Consider the following 16,127-nt stretch of genomic DNA (forward strand, 5'->3'; position numbering starts at 1 on the left):
GGGACAGAAGAAAGCAGGAAAGAATTGTAAGGAATACTAATGAATTCATGATGCAACATGTTGACATTTTTCTCTTTCTCCTTCCCATCCCTGCGTTCCTTCCTTCTTCTATTCCCGACACCTCCCTCTTCTCCTCCTCTTCTCGTCTTTCTCTACTCTCCTGCAGGTGGGAGGGTGCCCTTGTTAGCTTGTCATCCCGGTGTAACCCTGAAGCCAGTGATGTGACTGGAATCTCAAGTTGTCATTAAAACATCTGACTCCACCTGCAGACTTCCTGCCTCCCCCAGAAACCCAGGTAGGTCGGAGCTAATGGAACATTTCATGCATTAATTCTATGCATGGTTTGATTTCACCGCCTGTGTGCAGGAAATACAAATGATGACTTAGAGGGCTGGAAAGAACCTGATGAATATGAAATGTCTGATTGATTTCTGGTAGGTTCAGTCCTCCTGTGACTGGCAGGAAACCATGCAGACTTCCATCTGGTAATATGTTGTGAAGGTCACACTCACTGTGCTAGCTCACATGTGGGATGTGGGCTAACGGGTCAGCTGTCTTTTAGTATGTTGATTGTGAAGGTGTCCTCTTAAGGATATATGCATAGCTTTAAAGACAATAAATATCACCAAGCTGTGGTGTACCTTAGTATATTGTATAAAAATGAAACCAAAAACGACAAAACATATGGACAGAATATACTGAACTGGTAGCTGACTGCCTCTTGATTGTGGAACTATACTCCATAAATGGTTTTCATCACCTTCCTGTCAAAGTGCTAAACTAGTTTGATTCCTTTTTTTGTATCCACTAATAATCATAAAAGAAAAGGAGTTCCGCAGGGTTCCATTCTGGGACTTCTTGTGGATCAACATGAGTATGCTCCCACTTGCTCGGATTATTGAAAACAACAACACATCAAATAAAATAAAATCAAAGTTTATTTAGACGGGACAATGCATATTAATGAACACTACATTAAGCAGTGTTAATACACCGGGTTTTAGCAGAAATACTAGTTTCCACCCGCAGTCCCCACAGAAAACATAAAGAGAAAACAATTCAGTCAAACAATACAATCAAACAAGGGAACAAACATAAAACACACATAGTAGGAAAACCGATTTAGCGGTATGGATTGTATCTAAAGTGACTTGAGTTTAGCTACAGTGGTAGCTGTGGTTGAAGCCCAGGAAGCTGTGGTTGTAGCCCGGCTAGCTGTGGTTGAAGCTCGGGTAGCTGTGGAGGTAACACAGGGAGGGGCCAAGCTACCAATGGATGTAGCCCAGGTAACAGTGAAGCTAGCCATGTGTGAGGCCCAGATAGCTGTGAATGAGGCCCAGCTAGCTGGTGAGGCAGCCCAGGTAGGAGTAGAGCTAACCCAGGAAAGGACCAAGCTTCTAATGGTTGTAGCCCAGGCAACAGTGAAGCTAGCCATGTGTGAGGCCCAGATAGCTGTGAATGAGGCCCAGCTAGCTGGTGAGGCAGCCCAGGTAGGAGTAGAGGTAACCCAGGAAAGGGCCAAGCTACTACTGGTTGTAGCCCAGACAACAGTGAAAATAGCCCTGGTTGTAGTGATTGAAGTCCAGGTAGCAGCAGAGGCAGCTCCATTAACAATGGATGTAGCTCAGGTAGCCTAGCATCCAGGTGGTTTGTGTTCTGTTGTAATGGTCCTGGGTTTATTTCAACATCAGCAGCAAGGAGCAGGATCAACAGAAGACATTATGAAATGCTTTCGAAAAGATAACCAGCTGGGTGGTTCGGGGTGTCCTTGAATTACGACAGACATCAACATGTGGATGTTTTTCAGAATAAACTGCAGCAGCCCTCTAAACGCCTGGTGAAGCAGCTTCTTCAGAGCTGCATGAATCCTCACTCAGACCAGGAAAACCGATCATATCGCTCCGTCTCGAAACCTCCATCCTCAGATCTGTTGTCTAATTCCTTACATCGCAAAACCACTTTTCAGACTCGAGATGAACTTTCAGGCATTAAAGGTTTTCCAGAACCGTCTTAGCTCTTAAAGGCAAGACACTGTTTCTTATGCACCACGTAGACCGAATAAACCCGAGAGACACTGGTGTGTTTGAATCAAATCGTAACACGTTCATGGTTTTTCCAGCATTTTTCATTGTTAAAGTGTGCTGTCTAAATAGATATACCCTGCTGCTCCATCCCAAGAGAGCTGGCCACAATCTGCGGATGAAACTCCTCAAAAAGGCATCTGATTCAAACACAGAGCTTTTAAGTGATGGACCTGGGCGTATGAAATAAAACCATGTCCTCCGGGGTCTCACTCTTCACCTCTGGAGAACTCACAGTGTTATGAAATGGTTCGGCAGTCTTTCCTCTCCTCCAGATTTAACATCTAAATTGATAATTCAGCCTGAGAGCTGGAGGCGTGAATGCCCCCGTGTAGGGCTGGAAATACGACCCACCCCCTGATATATGGTCCCGCCGCCATCAGACGGCGGAATTCCTCTGAGCTCCACTCACTCTCCGAGGGCTAAATCACCGTCACCAAACTCTAAAACTGTCTCTTTACTGTGAATCAGACCTTTACATCATCCCCCAACGCCGTCATTCATCAGGCGGGCGATGGATATCGAATCTTTATCTGAGGAACCGATGTGTTGTAATAAAACGGGGAGTGACCTCCTCTGCCTCTGAGACGGCCCGGCCTTTCGTCTTCGTCTTTCCTTTAGCGCTCCGGGCCTTTTCTCCATCTTTGTTAGGTTTTATTAGACAAGTGCACAGAGGAATTTAGAATCACAAGGCAAGGTAAGGTAAGTTTATTTGTATAGCATAATTCAACACAAGGTAATTCAAAGTGCTTTACATCAACATTAAAAGCGGCAAGACACAATTAAACAGTAAATAACAAATAAAATGAAATAAAATGTTGAGAAAAGAGGTAACATTATGGAAGAGTATTAGGGCCAGGCAGGAGAAAAATAAAAATAATATTTTAGAGGAGGAAGATTTCTTTTCCATGATGCACTTCGAGAAAAAAGTCGAAATGTCGAGATTAATGTTGAAGTACAATTTCGAGAAAAAAGTCGGAATGTCGAGAAAAAAGTGAAAATGTCGGGAAAAAAGTAAAAATGCTGTGATTAATGTCGAGGAAAAAGTCGAAATGTCAAGAAAAAAGTCAAAATGTCGTGATTAATGTTGAAGTACAATTTCGAGAAAAAAGGCGAAATTTCGACTTTATTCACGAAATTTTGACTTTATTCTTGAAATTGTATTTCAACATTAATCTCGACTTCTCAACTATTTTCTCGACATTTCAACTTTTTTCTCGAAGTGCATCATGGAAAAGAAATCTTCCCCTCTCAAATATTTGCCCTAATACTCTTCTGTATAATATAATAAAAAGCACAAGTTGATAAAAAGTAAGGGCAGTAGAGTACAGCAGGTAAATATTTAATTTAAGAGTACGCTTCAGTAATATCTACATGTTTCCTCTCCATGAAGAATTACGTTTCTGTACGGTCAAAACGTACAAAGACCGGGTCAAATACAGTATTACAAAAGTAATCTGTTCCGATTCGTACGGTGAATCAAACCAATTTGACAATTCTATGCCACAATGCCTGCATTCAGGGCTTAACCAGTTTTCAAAAATCATGAGTATTTAATTTAAGAGTACCCTTAAATAACAAAAAAAAATGAAATAAAATGATAAGAAAATAGGTAAAATAATAAAAAGCACAAGTTGTTAAAAAATAAGGGCAGTAGAGTACAGCAGGTAAGTATTTAATTTAAGAGTACGCTGTATAACAAGGAAAGGAAAACAACACAGAGGACATGCGCCGTAAAACGTTGCAGAATCACTGTTTATGAGCCAAATGCAAACTGTGTGTAGATGCTGCCAACGCAGATGGTTCACACTCATTTATTACAACCCTGGCGGGTTGTTTTAGGCGCAACTGACACAATCAGAAGCAATCAAATGAGGCATTAATCAATTAAAACAAGCATTGTTCAGATTCTGATCCCAGCATAAGAAACTCTCACAGATCCTACCAACAAAAATAAATATTTGGATCTAAAAGTATTTTTATTCATGTGCCGTTCAATATGAACCAAATCAAAATTAATCTTCATTTCTCTAAAATCAGTTGTGTGAAATAAGACCCGGAAACAGGCATTGTGGCATAGAATTGTCAAATTGGTTTAATTCACCGTACGAATTGTTACAGATTACTTTTGTAATACTGTATTTGACCCAGTCTTTGTACGTTTTGACCGTACAGAAACGTAATTCTTGCCATTGTAAGAGTGAGATGTACCTGCTGTACTCTACTGCCCTTACTTTTGAACAACTTGTGCTTTTTATTATTTTACCTCTTTTCTTATAATTTTATTTGTTATTTACTGTTTAATTGTGTCTTGCTGCTTTTAATTCAATTCAATTCAATTTTATTTATATAGCATCTAATACAACAAAAGTTGTCTCTAGACGCTTTCCAGAGACCCAGAACATGACCCTTGAGCAATTATTACATAAACAATGGCAGGTATAAACTCCCATAGTGGGAGAAAAGCCTTAGGTCAAACAGTGGCAAGGAAAAACACCCCTTTAGGAGGGAAGAAACCTTGAGCAGGACCAGGCTCGTAAGGGGGGACCCTCCTGCCGAGGGCCAGACTGGTGGGTCAGGGACGGCAGCAGCACAGCAGGCAGGTGGAAGCAGCAACAGGATGACTGGGGGTGGGGACCGCAGGCCAGCATGCAGCTCCTGAAGCTCTGGCCCAATCAGCAAGCCCCAGGTAGAGGTGCAGGGTCGGGGAAAGGTTGAGAAGGGGCAGGGCCAGGGAGAGGAGTCTTGATGGACAAATCTCTCCCCCGCCTGACCGGGCCGTTACCCTGCCCCCCTCACTCCCACGCTGCAGGTTCCGGTGTTTTGCATTCAGAGATGCTCTTCGCCACCGGCAGAGTATGCTGTACCATGTACAAAAGAGAAAAAAGAGAAGAGAAGGGGGGGCCAGCACAAGAAACTACAGGAGCGACTCTAACACACTAGAGTTTACACTATCTAGAGATTTACCAACACCAGCTAGAGGTTTACTAAACACTAACTATAGGCTTTACTAAACAGAAAGGTTTTAAGTTTAGTTTTAAAGGTGGAGGTGGTGTCAGCCTCCTTAACCCAGATTGGAAGTTGGTTCCATAGTAATGGTGTCTGATAGCAGAACGCCCGCCCTCCAAATCTACATTTAGATACTCTAGGAACTACGAGTAAACCTGCACTCTGAGAACGGAGAGCTCTGCCAGGAACATAAGGCACTATCAGGTCTTGCAAATAATGCGGAGCTAAGCCGTCATGGGCTTTATACGCAGGTAATACAATTTTAAATTGGATTCTGAATTTTACGGCTAACCAATGGAGCGACGCTAACACTGGAGAGACGTGGTCTCTCCTGCTGATTCTGTTTGAACATCTGAGATGAAGAGAGGATCCTGTCATCTCTCCGAACTTGATGGCAGGGCCGGTTCTAAAAAAATGATTACTAGGGCTGCATCTCAGATCAGAGGGGGTGCACATGCCTGGCACGTTATTCAACACTAAATTATGCATTTTCCCATAATTTCAAGCGGATGATACTAGCAAAACAAGAATATTTAAAGTGTCTTTCAAGTGCATTCTTGCAGCAATATCGCTGCAGAACAAAGAAAATGCTACATTTAGTCTGGGCTACCTCACCCATCAGACAATCTACACTGGAAAAATTCAAAATCTTAACAAGAATATTTGTCTTATTTCTAGTTAAAATGGCTCATTTTTAGTTAAAAAAAAACCATTACACTTAAAACAAGACTCACTGGAAAAAACAACAATTTTCACCTGTTTCAAGTAGATTTTCACTTGAAATAAGTAGAAAAATCTGCCAGTGGAACAAGATTATTTTGCTTGCAATGAGAAGATGAATCTTGTTCCACTGGCAGATTTTTCTACTTATTTCAAGTGAAAATTTACTTGAAACAGGTGAAAATTGTCAAATAACAAGTTATTCTTCTGGTTTTTTTCTTTCTCTTGTTTTAAAGCAGCACAATGTAACTTTCAGCTTTTGTTGAGTTTGGCGGCTCCTTTGGACAAAAGCGGTAGTGCTTTACCAGTAGTGTGGCAGGGTTCCTACCATGCTCCTCAAAGTTACATAGTACCAGTGAAGGCGATACAGACCCCTCAGACCATGACAGAGGATCATTAAACCTGTTGGAAGTTGATGTACCATCACAATGACTCTGGAAATATTAGATTAAGGTGGACAAGTTACATAGTGCTGCTTTAAGTGTAATGAGATTTTTTGACAAAAAATTAGACATTTTAACTATAAATAAGACATATATTCCTGTTAAGATTTTGAGTTTTTGCAGTGTAGCAACAGAAAATAAAACATAGAAAAATAAATAACAAAAATAAATATAACCTGTGTGGTCCAGTTAAGTTGAGATGGAGTCTCTGTCTCATGACCACCGTTGTCTAACTTGCTGGCGTGGTTGTGCTTGAACCACTTCCGAATATCAATCGTTACTTTGTGTTAACGGAGCAGCAGAGAGCAGCGTCTTGCTGGTGAAGGTAACTGCAAATTGGACGCAGATGAGTGACGTACACTGGCTGATTTATGGTTCCGCGTTACACCAACGCAGAGCATACGGCGTAGGCTCTGCGTCGATTTAACGCAAAACCATAAATTAGGCTTAACACGCGCGCACTTTTCAGTTTTTTTTTTCGTCTTTTCAACTGAGCATGCAAACACATAAACTGAGGGTGCAATGCATGTTTATGCACCCTCGTAGAACCGGGCCTGCTTGATGGCAACACATTTCAGTCAATATTTGTTTGGAACAAAGATGACCACAGCGTCCTCATCATGCTGCAAAGAGCTAATGGTTTAATAAATATTCAGGACGGCGATAGCAGACATGCCCAGTGAGACTTTCCACAGTTTCTGATTCAGACTTGACGCTCGGATTGTTGCTGGTTTAGGTTGATCGTGTCCAGTCTCTTTACTTTATCTTGTCCTTTTGTCTTTCCTCTCTGAATGTTTCAGCTTATTCTTTTTTTATCCATCTGTGATCTTTTAAGTCTTTTTTTCGTTGCTTCCCTCCTTCTTCCTCCATTTCACGTCTCTCCGCTCAGTCGATGATAATGCTAATATTACTGGAAAGCTCCATGATCAAAGAGCTGATGATGAATACTAATTATCTGATAATTACTGCTCAGAGAGATTGAAGAGCTGTTGAAGAGACACCACACACACACACACACACACACACACACACACACACACACACACACACACACACACACACACACACACACACACACACACACACACACACACACACACACACACACACACACACACACACACACACCCTGAACCAAACCCAACCCTGAGCTCAAAACACAGTCATAGATGATGGATGGATGGATGGATGGATGGATGGATGGATGGATGGATGGATGGATGGATGGATGGATGGATGGATGGATGGATGGATGGATGGATGGATGGATGGATGGATGGATGGATGGATGGGTGGGTGGATGAATGGATGGATGGATGGATGGATGGATGGGTGGATGATGGATGGATGGATGGATGGTGGATGGATGGATGGATGGATGGATGGATGGGTGGATGATGGATGGATGGATGGATGGTGGATGGATGGATGGATGGATGGATGGATCCTTTTTACTGTACAATACAGTATGCATTACTTTCATTTTTTCCAAAAATAACCAGCTCCCTGAGGAAAAAAAACCAGCATCAACAGCGAAACAAATAATCAAAATTTCAACAATTGCTCTGCAAAAATTACAGTTTTAATCCCCACACCTTTTCAGTGAGTGGGTGGGCTCTCTTCATGTTACAGATCCTCTCAAACCGGTTGCAGGTGAGAGATTACCACATGCATCTTCCTTCCAGCACCGGGTAGTTGTGGGACCTGAAGCAGCAGGTCCCCGGTTAGATTCCTGAAGCAGCAAGTCTCCGGTTAGATTCCCACCGGCCAGACTCTTACTTCATGTCATTCCCCTTCTCTCTTCGCCCTATTTCCTGTCTCTCTCTCTCACTGCACATATGTATTGAGGGCAAAATCTTATAGAAACCTTGCTGCGCCCCCCCTGCAATAGCACCGCGACCCCCCTAGGGGGCGCGACCCCCAGTTTGGGAACCACTGCACTAGAGGAAGGATGGAAATCGAAATGCCAGGCAGGAGAAAACGGAAAGAGAAGAGGATGTGAAGCTGGTTGGTGTGACGGAGGAAAATGTTAAAGACAGGGTGGATGGGAACGGGCCCCCCTGGGTAGATGGGAACGGGCCCCCCTGGGTAGATGGGGACGGGCCCCCCTGGGTAGATGGGAACGGGCCCCCCCGCCGGGCCGTCCCCCGGGGGGACGAGCCGGAGGAATGATTTAGTTAGACGTCCGTGAGGACTCGATAGCCCGGACCTGCATCCTGCAGCACCGTGTGCAGCATCGAGCTCATGCCGAGTTACCTTTGAGCACGGAGCTGCTTGGGGGGCATTTGATGGGGGGGCGGGCCTGGAGCATCGCCACCAAAACCCTCGTTTTTTTATTTTTTTTATTTTTTTTTTATTTGTCTGCATATATATTATTGGTTAATACCAGGGCTGGGGATCGATTCAAATGTCCAGAATCGATTATCAAGATTCGATCCGATTCAATTCCAATATTGATTTGTGTTAGTTTTTTGAGCTGTTGTATGAATTATATGACTGTAGTTATGCAACATATGAATACTTGTATTATAATAAATTGTATAATTTTATTTGTAGAGCACTTTTCATGTATAATCTCAAAGTGCTTACGTAAACAAGGGAAAGTCAGGACACATAAAAGACCAGAAGTAAAAAAGCATAAAAATAATAAAAACATCTAAAAAAGACCAGGGAAAGCCTTCCTGAACAGGAAAGTTTTAAGCCCCTTTTTGAAAATGTCCACCGACTGGGGTTGACGTAGGTGTTCAGGGAGGGAGTTCCAGATGGTTCCAGGTCTCCCATGGAGCGGATTCGTGTGCGGGGCTGATAGAGGAGGTTGGTGTTTTGTGAGCGGAGGTTCCGGGTGGATGAGTGAGGGGTCAGGAGGTCTTTGAGGTATTGAGGGGCAGTGCTGTAGATGCAGAGGTGGGTGATGAGGGCGATCTTGAATTGGATTATTGCGGTTATGGGAAGCCAGTGTAGTGTCTGGAGAATAGGGGTGATATGGTCGTATTTGCGGGTTTTCATCAGAGTTCGGGCGGCACAGTTCTGAATGAATTGGAGTTTCCGAAGGTGTTTGTTGGGGATACCGATGAGCAGGCTGTTGCAGTAGTCAAGCCTGGAGGAGATAAGAGCGTGGACGAGTTTTTCTGCATCAGGGAAAGTGAGGAAGGGGCAGAGTTTGGATAGGTTCTTTATATGGAAGAAGCAAGTTTTGTACAGATGTTTGATGTGGTTTATGAAGGTGAGTTGTGGGTCCAGCTTCACACCGAGGTTTGTAACAGAGGTGGAGAGGGGGATGTCTTGACCGGAGAAGGAGATGGTGGTTATGGGTGATGACTGGACCTGGTGAGGGGTGCCAATTTGTATGGCTTCGGTTTTGGAACTGTTGAGTTGGAGGAAGTTGTGACTCATCCACGCCCTAATCTCCTCCAGGCAGTTGGAGAGGGCTTGAGTGGGTGAAGATGAGAGGACTGGGGTGGAACGTAGGTTGGGGTCAGTCCGGAGGTACAGCTGAGTGTCATCGGCATAGCAGTGAAAAGAGACTCTGTGTCGGCTGATGACACGACCCAGGGGCAGCATGTACAAGATAAAAAGGAGAGGTCCTAGGACAGATCCTTGGGGGACACCACACGTAACAGGGGCTGTTTGGGACTTGGAAGATCCCAAGCTGACATACTCTGTCCTGTCAGCAAGGTAGGAGGTGAACCAGTCCAGTGTGGAGCGATGGAGATTATATTGGCAGCTAATGATGCTGTAAGGACCAATCACCTCCCAGAATGCTGATAGAACTGCTTTCAGAAACATCGTGTGGTAGAATTACCAAACAGATCCAGGGAGGAAACAGAGGCCGGATGAATGTTGTATTTTAACCTCATAACCTATCTTATCCTGCTTGCTCCTGCTTATCCCTATTTGTATAAAAAGCGCTATACTCAGTACTCGAGTTGAGGGGGGATGGCATCCCCCCTGAAATAAAAATAAAACTGCCATCCCCCCTTTCCATCCCTTGTGTCATTTCATCAATGAATGTGGTTTTACTGCTATTTCAACATTTAGAGTCATCACCAGAAAAATAACACCAGAAAAATAACTTATTTGACAATTTCCACCTGTTTCAAGTACATTTTCACTTGAAATAAGTAGAAAAATCTGCCAGTGGGACAAGATTTATCTTCTTATTACAAGCAAAAAAATCTTGTTCCACTGGCAGATTTTTCTACTTATTTCAAGTGAAAATCTACTTGAAACAGGTGAAAATTGTTGTTTTTTCCAGTGACGAGTCTTGTTTTAAGTGTAATGAGATTTTTTTACTAAAATGAGACATTTTAACTAGAAATAAGACAAATATTCTTGTTAAGATTGTGAGTTTTTGCAGTGATCCATTTTACTTATCCTGTGAAGGACAGAGTCATATTGATAAGTTCAGAAAACTGTTTTTTATTGTTGTGTTTTGATGTATTTGATGTAAGCCCAGTGGATATTTAAAGCTTGCAGAAGGCTGCATTTAACTGCTGCTATGTCATTCCTGCAGTATTTCTGCAGGTGTTTTGGTCACTGCTGTTATTTGTAATATATTATATTATTTGTAATCAGCACAAATTATCTGTCCCCATATGATAAAATCCACCATCCCCCCTGATTCTTTTTTACAACTCGAGTACTGGCTATACTGTACAAATAAAGATTGATTTGATTTGATGAAAGAACGGAGGATTGCAGCTGTAGCGCTGGAGAGTTAATGGAGGGATTCATTAAAGAAAGACGGGATGAGAATAAACGTAACTGGCCAGACGGGGAATCAGATCTGCGTCAACGCCACAGATCTCGAGTGCCGACGCCTCAAAGCCTCTGAACGCTGTTCCACTCCTCTCGTCTGCTGCAGACTCTTTTCTTTTCTTTTCTATCTTTGGTTTCTCATCCAAGACGTGAGAGAAGTCGCTGCTGCTGTTGGTGCAGTTTTGTTTCCTAATTATTTAAAAAAAGAACAACCTGCTAACCTGGTAAACGGAGGTGGGACGAACATGTCCCAGCGCAGGAAGGGCTGTGATTAAAACTTCCTCTCCGTGTTTGTACAGTTCTACTATTTATTGCACTCATCTTTCAGCCTGAGGTTATTTACTGTATTATTTTAAGCATTTTGGGGGAATCTTAACAGTTTAAGGTGGAAGTGAAGATCTGCTGCGTGTGAGGAGCCGCTTGCCTCCCTTTGCTCCCATTTGCTAAATGAGGGTGCAGAAGGTGCTTGATGAGTAGAATATGAAATCATTCTCAAAAATCTTTTCTGAATTAAAAATAATTGATTAAGGTACGAAGAATAAGAAGAATATCTATCTATCTAAATAAAAGTCAGGCGCTCCGTTTGGAGTCGAGGCTTCAGAGTTCAGAGGTCATAGTCGTGGCTCCTCCGGATGATTCGTTCTCTTCTCTCCACCTCGCTAATGATTCACCATTTACACCACGACTGGATCCAGGTCCTGAGTTCAGGGCGTCTCATCGCTGAAGTCGTCTTTTTATCTTTTTATCTCCGTCGCTCGCTTCAATCCTTCCCCTCGTTTCTCCGTCTCCCAGAAGTCGTGATTCCGTCCACAGCCCTCCTTCCTCCACGAGCTCGCGGTTGCAGCGTGATCTTCACTCCAAGACCTGTGAATAACACCGGAGGGGGTGTAATCATTATTCTGACTTCTCTATGCAATAAACATCAATATGAGTCACTTCAGGGCTTTTTTATTATTATTTTTAACGTGTGCATGAGAAGGTTTACTAAATATGGAAGCTGGCGATGCATTTCACAACATTTCTTCAGATTAAAAGAAACACATTCTAATTCAAGAAGGCTATGGGTGTTTGAAACATGTTATGTGAGGACTAATGTTAAATACAGATGCGTTTCATTTTCGGGAGTCAAATTATGGAATGGACTTTGTGATGAACTGAAATTATGTAGATCTCTGTTGAGTTTTAAAAAATATTGAAAGACAAAATAATTAAGGATTACAATGCAAAATGGTTTGAATATAATTTAATTATGCAGAGCGATTTAGAGTAACTTTTCTTTCTTTTCTTTTGTATCACTGATAAACTGAGTTATCTTTTGGAAGGTACAGGATCGGCAGAAATAAGATTCTGCTTCAGCCTATTCCTTTTTCCGTTACACAGAGTTTATGTGTTATTGTTTATTGTGTGAAACTGATTAGTGTAAATATGTATGATAATGTTTTGTCAGTTACATGCACGCAAGATAAGTTGCATAAGTTGCATAATGTAACTGAAATAAACCATTCATTAATGCATTCATTCAAATACTTGAGGGAGAACTCACAGAGGAGGAGATGCACGAAGACTGAAGATGCCAGTGAAATATGTTCTTATTGAACCACAAAAACCCACCAAACCATTGTTTTCTCTGAAAATATAAGCAATTTATTCAATCAGACTGATCATTGTGAAGTTCTCTTTGCAGAAGATGTGTCCTTTGGTGTTGCTTTTATGTTTTGGTAAAAATACCAAAGATGTGCACTAAAATAATCCCTTTGAACCACTTCTGTAGAGGTGTGAATTACTGGATATGAATGCTGCACGATGTGAAGCATTCATAGGGATAGGGAGATAGGGATGGAGGTGGAGGATAGTTGTGCTCTGATCTGGGTCTGTGAGGTCACAGTATCCTGCACATCCCGGCGGATTGTTACCAGTTAATGGAAATGCTGTCTGTCGCCGTGACGGCAGATATTTTGCTTCATCACTTCAGAAAAGAACATTTATCATCTCTAGTGCATTTCCTTTTTCACAGTATGTCCCTTGCAGGAGGTAAAGAGCAGATCAAAGAAAAGATGAGTTAATGAAAACTATCTCCTGGAATTTAAACAAAAATCCTAGAACCTTTTTCCATTAAATATCTAATGCCGATCTATAAATACAGATCTTATTGGATGGATGGATGGATGGATGGATGGATGGATGGATGGATGGATGGATGGATGATGGATGGATGATGGATGGATGATGGATGGATGGATGGATGGATGGATGATGGATGGATGGATGGATGGATGGATGGATGGATGGACAGAATGCATTCCTGCCTGCTCTTCATCTCGGTTGAGGGTAATAAAGCAAACCAGACAAACTACCTCCGTGTGCTGCATTTGGTCCAAAACCTCACCCCGTAACAGTCTGCTGCCGTTGCTGGTCCAATAAAATGAACAAGAATCCGTCAGAGTTTCTCTTTCTCTGATTTCCTTCTCCTGACTCAGACGTCCCAACCCCCGACCAATCGGTGGCCTGTAGTGTGATGATGTCAGATACAGCCGACTCAGCCGCTCAGAACCTCGGCAGAGTACTAACAGGAAAAGTATCTACTCGACACGTTAGACCCCTGGTGGAAAAGTGCTAAACCGAGGCGAGGGGAGTCGGGCTGAGTAGGTACTAGTGGAAAAGTGCCGTAATACAGCTGGTGAAACACCAAATCAATGAGCTGGAGCTGGATGTGCCGGGGTTCAGCTGCCAAATATCAACCCCGACCAATCAGGGCCAATCAGAACCCGGAGCAGTGCGGCGTGAGTCGGGGAGATCGATGTCCAGGCCTCGTCGTGCTTCAGAGGAACGAACCGCTGTGTATTTTTGGAGAGTTGGACAACATCGGCAGCTCATTTGCATGTTGTTTGTTTTTGCTCCGTACGTCTCGGTGTTTGATTGCCCCGCATGTTTCCAGCAGCCTCTCTGGCTGCCTGTGATCTGTGCCGTAAATAGGTCAGACTCTGTTGTGTCTTCTCCTCTAATGTGGACGTCTCTGCCAGCAGGAACAATCAATGGCAGCTCCGCCGGAAGAACAATGTCTTCTATTTGCATCCTCTCTTGTCTTGATGTGTTTGCTTCATCTGCTTCCCGCTCAGACGCAGCCTCCTCTCCCTCTCCTCTCCTCTCCCTCTCCTCTTTCATCCCTCGCTGAGCCCGTTGTCGAAGCGTTTGGTCCACCCAGCTTTGCTCTCGTCAGGTGTCCTGTTTTGCTTTTTCTTCTTTTTTAGTTAAGCTCTGAAACGCAACGCTGGGAACAGAAGCCTTTTGATAAAAATATAGATCATCTAAAACTTTACAGGGCTGCATCTTTGAGAGATCAGTCGGGCCGCTCTTCAATTGGTTTCCTTTAATCGACAAATCCCATTAAAGGCCTCGGCACCGGTTGATTAAAAGTGCTGCATAATAACCAGTACTCGAGTTGTAAAAAGAAATCAGGGGGGATGGTGGATTTGATCATATGGGGACAGATAATTTGTGCTGATTACAAATAATATAATATATTACAAATAATAGCAGTGACCAAAACACCTGCAGCAATACTGCAGGAATGACATAGCAGCAGTTAAATGCAGCCTTCTGTAAGCTTTAAATATCCACTGGGCTTACATCAAATACATCAAAACACAACAATAAAAAACAGTTTTCTGAACTTATCAATATGACTCTGTCCTTTGCAGGATAAGTAAAATGGATCACTGCAAAAACTCCAAATCTTAACAAGAATATCTGTCTTATTTCTAGTTAAAATGTCTCATTTTAGTAAAAAAATCTCATTACACTTAAAACAAGACTCATTACTGGAAAAAACAACAATTTCCACCTGTTTCAAGTAGATTTTCACTTGAAAATAAGTAGATTTTTTTTTTTGCTTGTAATAAGAAGATAAATCTTGTTCCACTGGCAGATTTTTCTACTTATTTCAAGTGAAAATTTACCTGAAACAGGTGAAAATTGTCACATTTTTCTGGTGTTATTTTTCTGGTGATGACTCTAAATGTTGAAATAGCAGTAAAACCACATTCATTGATGAAATGACATAAGGGATGGAAAGGGGGGATGGCAGTTTTACAGGGGGGATGATTTGGACCGTTTTTATTTCATGGGGGATGCCATCCCCCCTCATCCCCCCTCATCCCCCCTCAACTCCAGTACTGATAATAACAGACAGGAAGTCGTATTTAAACAGTGCTGTTGGTCCAATGAGGTCAGCTACAGTTTGTGTAGAAAGTTTACAATTTCCGCTTTAAAACGGTTGTTTTAAAGGCAGAAACCCGCTCTGCGTCTCACTGGAAACCATTTTTAGGTCCTTTAATTTTGAAAACTGTAACCATCCAACAATGGCTTATTGGTCATAGGTTTTAGTGAAGCAGTTCAGTTCTGCTGTAGTGGAAAAAGAGAACTGAACATGAAGTAGGGGTTTAACATTTCAACAAGTCCACTGTTATTAGGGCCCAAGCACTGACAGTGCGATGCCCTATTGTATCTGTAGGAGATGTTATCCTCGTTCTCGTTGTTTTTATTCTCACAAAAGGAGGGCCTTTTTTTCCCCCTGAACGTGCCCCAAAAGTCACCAAATTTTGCACACAAGCCAGGCCTGGTGAAAAATGTGATATTTCATGGTTTGCATTAATGGGCGTAGAAAAATGGCTCAACAGCGCCCCCTAGAAAACTTTGTGCCTCAAGCCCCACAATACGGTTTGACGTACATGCACAAAAATCAGTACACACCTGTATCATGTCGCAACTTAAAGAAAAGTCTCTTGGTGCCATGGCCGAAACCGAACAGGAAGTCGGCCATTTTGAATTAATCGTGTAATTTTGGCACAATTTATGCCATTTCTTCGGCCGTTAATACGGCCCAAACCGTAACGTGCACCCAGGTGTGTTATACATCAAAATGTGCGTCTCCATCCTGCGACATCCTACTTTTCTCAGTCAAAAGCGTTACTGTGGCAACGATAGACGCCGAAAAGCGCGCCCCCCCTTCATCTGGTTGGTCTATATTTCATAGTTCCTACTTTCTACCATAACGTTTGATGGTGTGATATAGAGAGTCGTGGGTGGTGTCATCGGACTCGGTATTGAGTACTTGACC

The 16,127-nt window shown here is 42.6% G+C and overlaps 1 protein-coding gene across 2 annotated transcripts in view; it reads left to right on the forward strand.

Annotated features, from left to right (window-relative positions):
- Nucleotides 1-16,127, forward strand: part of si:cabz01090165.1 (uncharacterized protein LOC100333421 homolog) — a 686,742-nt gene that overhangs the window by 382,215 nt on the left and 288,400 nt on the right. Inside the window, exon 1 of one of the 2 annotated variants that reach the window (XM_061719919.1) lies at nt 197-295. The exons of the other annotated variant lie outside the window; for it this stretch is intronic. The gene's annotated coding sequence lies outside the window, so the exon portion shown is untranslated. Of the gene's footprint in view, nt 1-196; nt 296-16,127 lie in introns of those variants that run through there. 2 annotated transcript variants of the gene reach the window in all.

Source organism: Cololabis saira, chromosome 4 (assembly GCF_033807715.1).
Source record: "Cololabis saira isolate AMF1-May2022 chromosome 4, fColSai1.1, whole genome shotgun sequence".
NCBI lineage: Eukaryota > Metazoa > Chordata > Actinopteri > Beloniformes > Belonidae > Cololabis > Cololabis saira.